At 43.4% G+C, this 7,765-nt stretch overlaps 1 pseudogene; it reads left to right on the top strand.

Annotated features, from left to right (window-relative positions):
- Positions 1–3,510: 3,510 nt before the first annotated feature.
- On the top strand, positions 3,511–5,429 carry LOC119622809 (homer protein homolog 2 pseudogene; annotated as a pseudogene).
- The last annotated feature ends 2,336 nt before the right edge of the window (positions 5,430–7,765 follow it).

Genomic DNA, 7,765 nt, shown 5'->3' with positions numbered 1-7,765 from the left:
TTTGATCTGAAGTACAGAGATAGTGTAACTGTGTACTTTGAATTGCTCCTTCCAACCAGTCTTTCTTACTGTCAGTTTGCACTTATATATGCTATAAAATATAATACGTAATTTTGCATCACTTTATACCCATACATTATAACAATTACAAAGATAAAAATTACAATTCATCTTGATGCTCCCTTTTTTTAACAATCTTAATTTCTTTGTATAGATCTATGCTTTTAGTGCATATCACATGGCTATTAGCAGAGAAACTTTGTAAAATGTGCCCTGAAATATGAATGTGTTGACAAATTGTGTCAAGGTCTTTTTTTTAAATGACATAATTTTACTTGCCTTTCACTTTTAATGAAATTGTAATGTATGTAGAATTCCAGTTTGCATTTCCCGTGTTACTTCTTTTTTTGTATTTATTTTCTTCCTGGAGACAATCACATATTACATTCTGCTGGGCCTTCATTAACCACATTTCTGTGAATCCAGTCAGGGCTGGGTTTCAAGCGTATGGTTACCCCAGCTATCAGAGTTGAAGTCAGCTTCTACTGTTCACAAAAACTTCAGATTCCTCTGGTGATACCTGCTTTTGTTTCCCTGTTTTGCTTTGGGTTTTCACATGTCATTCTTCCCAGAGAGAGCCTGTCTCTTTTAGTTGTGGCAGATGCATCCTGCTGACACATTTACTTGGTGATTGTTTGTGTGGTGAAGGGGCTTGGACACAGGGGCACGTTCTCCAACCTTCTGACCTAGTCTCTTTCTTAGCTATGGGTGGTGAGACTGGCTCTGAATCGTGGTCTTCCAAGCGTTCCTGTTCCTTCCCTTCCCCAGTGTCAGAGTGTCTCTTCCCAGTCACAGTGGTTTTCTGTCAGTGTCCTCAGCTTCTGACCCACTGTCCTTACCCCACAGATTCAGGATTTCATTCTGCAGGAAAGCGATGGGAGGTGTTTCTGGGTAGAGTTTCCTTGGTGTCCTCTGTTTCCTTGTGTTCTAATTGATTCTACCAGTGCCCACAGGACACAAGATTTAATAAATGTCTCCCACATATAGTGAAGGGGGATTCAACATTGAACAGAGCTGCTGTTCTTCCTCCCCAGTCCACACCACAGGAGAGCAGGTGGGTGAGTTGTCTGGGGATTTCCCCAATTCTGTAAGAAAAGCCTGCAAGTGCCAGGAGTTTCACACTCACACACCATTAGTACACACATCCTCAAAACTCATGAACCTTTTCCAGGTTAGCTTTTTCCTTCTTCAATATGATGCTGTGAGTGGCACCTGCCCCAGTTACTCTAATAAGTGGACCCTAGTTCTCTCTGCGGGCCCCGATTTTCTCAGAATACAGGGATTTTTTTTTCTCTGTAACATCAACTCAGATATATTGAAGGGTTTATTTTTTGTAGTCGTTCAAGTTCTTTGTTAGTGAGGTCAGAATAAGATCATCGTTTTCTCATTTTTTCCATTCCCATGCTTAGTATCTGCTTTCTAAACAAAATTCAGAAGCTAAGACAACAAATCAAATACCCATTACTTGGTGCATTGTTAAAAAATTTGAGAAATATTCATGTCTGAAATACAACGAACCATTGAAATCAAGGCATGCCTCCTTCACATAAGAACATGGGGACATTATCAAATAATTGTGCTGAGTGAAGGAAGCTAAAGAATTCACAGGAAATTTCATGTTACATAATTTGTATAAAATTAACACGGAGATCTAAATTTTTCCGAGAATAGGGTGGTGAGAATAACAAGGTGGTCAAATAAAATTACAGAGAAGTGAAAGAAAAAATAAGAGGGCTAATTCAATTGCTAACAACATGACTGAAGTGCGGATTCAATGACTGCACACATATATCAACATTTTCCAAATGCTGCACTGTCAATTTGATTTCATTATTGATGGATGTTTTGAATAAAGCAGCAACAAAAATGAATATATTTGCTGAGAAATAACAAGAGATGAATATTGACACTTGAATTATCACAGACTCCTGAAAATACACACATGTGAACACTGATTGCATATTTCAGGAAAACACTAGAAAAAGCAAAATTACATAAAGTTGTTATGACAGGTGGGACATCCTGAAAACCTCTCTAGACATATCCCACACTGCCCTGGAGTTGTCTCATAGGAGCAGTCTCCTCCAGTGTTTGGAGGCACAGACAGAGATAATAGGGCTAACTCTGGCCAGATGTGTGTTATCTGACACGTTGCACAACTGCTCTGTTCTGTGTGTAATTTATCTTCTCTAAAAATGTAACATTGACACTTGCATTAAATATATTCTGCAAATATGTAACAAATAAACTGATGTGTGCTAAATGATTATCAAGGCACGATCACATAATCTGAAGCTATATTTTCCAGAGAGGTAGGATTAGCCCCAGTGTTTTCCAGGACACTCTCATCTGCTCTGGGCACTGCCTTCTCCTCAGTTGTCCTACCCCTGAGCTTGCTATATAGCAGGAGACATGCAAATAGGGCCCTCCCCCTACTGATAAAAACCAGGCCAGCTCTGACCCTGCAGCTCTGAGAGAGGAGCCCAGCCCCAGAATTCCCAGGTGTTTTCATTCAGTGATGAGAACCGAACACAGAGGAATCACCATGGATTTTGTGCTGAGATGGGTTTTGCTTGTTGCTATTTTGAAAGGCGATTTATGGAAAATGAGAGATGTTGAGTGTGAGGGGACATGAGTGAAAGAAACAGTGGATATATGTGGCAGTTTCTGACCAGGGTGTCTCTGTGTTTGCAGGTGTCCGGTGTGAGGTGCCGCTGGTGGAGTATGGGGGAGGCTTGGCAAAGCCTTGGGGGGGGTCCCTGAGACTCTCCTGTGCAGGCTCTCGATTCACCTTCAGTAGCTACTACATGAACTGTCCACCAGGCTCCAGGAATAGGCTGGAGTGAGTTGGACAAGTTAATCCTAAGGGTAGTAGTACATATCTCACAGACTCCGGAAGGGCCAATTCACCATCTCCAGAGAAAATGCCAAGAACACGCTTCATCTGCAAATGAACAGCCTGAAAACTGAGGACACGGCCTTGTATTGTACCAGAGACACAGTGAGGGGAGTACAGTGTGAGCCCAGACACAAACCTCCCTGCAGGGCCATGCAGGGAGGTTTCCTTTCTCAGGTGCAAGAGGCAGGCTTGTTTTTGCAGGACTCTGGAGTCTTATTAGGTTGCGATATTTTACTATGGTTATTTGCCATGAATTTTTTTATTGAGAATTGTGTTTTAGTATTTTTAAAATTTATATGTAAGGGTATTTTTTAAAAATACATACCTTCAAGGAATAATTCTTCCTAATAATTTGCACTTGTTCTTTTAGAATTCCGTTAACATCTGTTGATATCAGCTATTACGTAGCTACAGGGACATTAATTTATACCTATAGACATATGTGTAAATACACAAAGTTATGCATACATGTGTAGTCTTTATATTTATTATAATAAAATAATGAAAAATACATAAAATTATAAAATATGTCCTAAAGAATGAAGGTCAATGATTAACTTAATATAAATTATAGTAATCCATAACTCCTTTTGATCATTCTTTATAGTTTACATAAATTGATGTCTATTTGTAAGCTTAAACATAGTGTATTGGCCTTTTTGAAATAGCCGAGAACAAATTTCAAATGTCCCTGTCACACACACAGAGAAATAAGGATTTGAGACGATATATATGTCAACGAGCTCGATTCAATTATTCTGATTTGCAATCATAAATCATGACATAGCTTTATTCCCTATAAATATACACAATCAAAATGTCTCAATTTTCAATGAAGTTTTAACTACGTATTTTCTAATCCGTCCTAGGTCATTAATGTTTTCTCCCAGTCAGGATGTGATTAGATTATCCTGAGAAACTCATTTACCCTCCTGCCTCCTGAAGGCTTCAGGAAGCAGCTCCTAGATGGGCAGAAGCAGGCAAACGTGTGTGTCCACACAGGAACTAGAGCCTCTCTCGAGGATTAGGTCTCCTCCTCATGATTACAGGGCTCCTCAGTTTTCTTAACCAGGCTGTTGTACTAGATATGCACAAAACAATTTCATTATGCTTTGCTTCAATTTTTCAAAACAACATAAAGGTAGTAATTTTAACAATAAACATATTACAAACTGCTTATACATGAGACCTTCCTGTGCTTCAAGGTTTTTTCTCAGGACTTTGTATGTATTACATATTTTCAATTTTTTTTCTGAGATGGAATTCTGACGACTCCTTATTACAGATTATTCTTTTAATTTAATTCTTAGAATGATTCTTTCCAGAGCCCCCGCCCAGCCCACCTGGCGGAATGGAGTGGCACCAGGGCTGAGCCAGGCGCTCAGGGGCCACCACATGTGCTGCGCAGGGAGCAGATGCCCAGCCGGTGAAGAGCGAGCACCAGAGGCCTGGTCGGAGAGGCTGCCTGAGCAGCGCCAGAGATGGGAGAACAGCCCATCTTCACCCACCAGGGCAGGTCTTCCAGACTGACCCAAACACCAAGAACTGGATGCCTGCGAGCAATAGGTGGTCACCGTTTCCTGCTTCTATGATGTCACAAGGAACGGCTTTCGGATGGTTAGTGTGGACGGAGCCAAGGTGACCATAAACAGCACAATTGCACCAAGTATGACCTTCACCAACACGTCACAGACGTCTGGGCAGTGGGCCGACAGCAAAGCCAACACGGCGTTTGGTTTGGGGTTTTCCTCTGAGTAGCAGCTGACAAAGTTTGCAGAGAAATTCCGGGAGGTGGAAGAAGCCGCCAAGATAGGCAAAAACAAGACCCAGGAGAACACGGAGCCCTCGAGTGATCACCCCTGAGAACCCGGGCGTGGAGCCCCATCTTCTACTCCGGCATCCAGTGTCAACGGGACGGACGATGGAAAGGCCTCTCACGCCGCTGCAGCCGACCGGCACCAGCAATTTGGGAACCACAAGCTGAAGGCGGCCTCGACGCAGGGCGCTGCCCACGGGAAGAGGCGGGAGATGGAGCTGCAGGCCCGGCGGGAGGGCGACGCCCGGCTGCCCACGGCGCTGCAGGAGTCGGCGGCCAGCGCGGAGCAGAAGAAGAGGCCGTGAGATCCACAGAGAGAAGGAGAAGAACACGCAGCTGAGGAGGAGGAGCGAGGAGCTGGAGGCCGAGCTCCGAGAAAAGGAGGCAGAGCTGGAAGATCTCCGGAAACAAAGTGAACTCACACCTCAGCTCAGGTCAGAGCGCGACGGTGTCTCTGAGAAGATGGAGGCCGCAGAGAGTCGATCAAAACCAGGAAGACAAAGCGCGTTCCCTAAAGACAGAGGCTGAGGAGAGTAAATCCCGACAGCGCCACCTGGAGGTGGAGGTGAAGAGCTTCCTGGAGACGCTGGACGGGAAGATCCATGACCTGCATGGCTTCCGCCCAGGCCTCCCAAGCTGGGCACCGACAACTAGGGCTGTCCGAGGCCGGGGTCCCCTACCATGAGTCCCAAGCGTGTGTGTGAGACCAGATGGCGCTAGGACATTCCCTGTGTGTGTTGCCTCTGTAAATGCAGGTGCAGTTTGTCCTGTCTCCAAACCAGTTGTGCCGTCCACTCACTCCTTTCCAGAATAGAAATCTCCTCTCACTTCTCTGGCCTTGTGAGGCTGTGGACAACTGGAAGATTCTGACTCAGGAATCCAGAACTAGGTCTACCTTCAACATTTCCATAGTCAGGGCAGGGATGTTTATATCTTTCATAAGGGCTGTTGCAACCATATGAACTGAAAAAAAGCACTTTGTCCTACACACAAAGTTCTAAAAATAATTGTTTTAATTATTATAGAAAAAGAAAATTAGGCCAAGCTTGTTTCCTCTTAGATTTTCTTGTTTTATATTACTCTATCTATACATATGTATTTTATACATATATATAAAATATGTGTATATATAAGTATATAATATATATGCATATACAAACATTTATTTATTAATTATCTTAACTTTTATTTTAAGTTCAGGGGTATATGTGTAGGATGTACAGGTTTGTTACATAGATAAATTGTGTCATGGAGGCTTGTTGTACAGATTATTTCATCACCCAGTGAAATGGTTCAGCTGTGTCTCCACCCAAATCTCAACTTGAATTCCCACGTGTAGTGGGAGGAACCTGATGGAGGTAATTGAATCAAGGGGGCAGTCCTTTCCCATGCTGTTCTCATGATAGTTAATAAGTCTCATGAGATGTGCTGGTTTTGTAACAAGGACTTTCTCTGCACAAGCTCTCTCTTTGCCTGCTGCTATCCATATAAGGTGTGACTTAGTCCTACTTCCCTTATGCCATGAATGTAAGGCCTCTGTAGCCATGTGGAACTGTGAGTCCAATAAACCTTTCGACTGTATAAATTACCCTGTCTCAGATATGTCTTCATTAGCAAAGTGAGAAAAGACTAATACAGTAATTGGTACCAGTAGATGACTCACTGCTGTAGATATCTGAAAATGTGGAAGTGGCTTGGAGACTGGGTCACAGACAGGGGTTGAAATAGTTTGGAGCACTCAGAAGAAGACAGAATAGGTAGTAAAGTTTGGAAAGACTTGGTGAATGGCTTTGCCCAAAATGCTGATAGGGATATGAACAATTAAGTCCAGGCTGGGATGGTCTCAGTTGGGGATGAGGAAATTGTTGGGAACTGGGGCAAAGATGACTCTTATGTATGAGCAAAAAGACTGGTAGCATTTTGCCGCTGCCCTAGAGATTTGTGGAAATTTAAACTTGAAAGAGATGATTTAGGGTATCTGGTGGAAGAAATTTCTAAGCAGCAAAGCATTCCTGAGGTGACTTGGGTGCTGTTAAAGGCATTCAGTTTTATAAGGAAAGCAGACCATAAAAACTTGAAAATTTTACAGCCTGACAATGAGATAAAAAAGAAAATCCTGCATGAGTTACCAGGAAACAAATGTTAATCTTCAAGACAATGGAGAAAATGTCTCCAGGGCATGTCAGCAGTCTTCACAGCAGCCCATCCCAGTAGAGTCCTAAAGGTCTAGCAGAAAAAAATTCTTATGGGAACCAAACCAAAGGCAATCCCAGCCTTAGCAGCCCGGGGACCTGAAGCCCTGCATCCCAGCAACTCCAGCAATGACTAAATGGGACCAAGGTATATCTTGAGCTGTTGCTTCAGAGGGTGCAAACCCCAAGCCTTGGTAGCTTCCACGTGGTGTTCAGCCTGTGGGTGCATGGAATTCAGGGATTGCAGTTTGGGAACCTCCACTTAGATTTCAGAGGATGTATGGAAATGCCTAGATGCCCAAGCAGAAGTTCACTGCATGGGTGGGACCCTCAGGGAGAACCTCTGCTAGGGTAGTGTAGAAGGAAAATATGGGGTTTGAACCCTGCCACAGAGTCTCTACTAGGGAACGACCTAGCAGAGCTTCGAGAAGAGGGCCACCATCCTCCAGACCCCAGAATGATATATCCAGCAACAGCTTGCATTCTGTGCCTGGAAAAGCTGCAGATACTCATCACCAGCCTGTAAAAGCAGCTGTGAGGCAGGCTGTACCCTGCAAAGCCACAGGGCCAGAGCTGCTGAAGACCATGGGAACCCACCTTTTACATCAGCATGACCTGAATTTGGGACACGAAATCAAAAGAGATCATTTTGAAGCTTTAAGATTTGACTACCCTGCTGGATTTTGGACTTGCATAGGGTCTGTAGCTCCTTTGTTGTGGCCAATTTCTCCCATGTGGAATGGCTGTATTTACCCAATACCTATAGCCCCATAGTATCTAGGAAGTAACTAACTTGCT

The sequence above is a fragment of the Chlorocebus sabaeus genome, chromosome 24, assembly GCF_047675955.1.
Source record: "Chlorocebus sabaeus isolate Y175 chromosome 24, mChlSab1.0.hap1, whole genome shotgun sequence".
Classification (NCBI taxonomy): Eukaryota; Metazoa; Chordata; class Mammalia; order Primates; family Cercopithecidae; genus Chlorocebus; species Chlorocebus sabaeus.
Note: the sequence above shows the minus strand (reverse complement) of the source record. Positions and strands in the feature narration are given on the sequence as shown.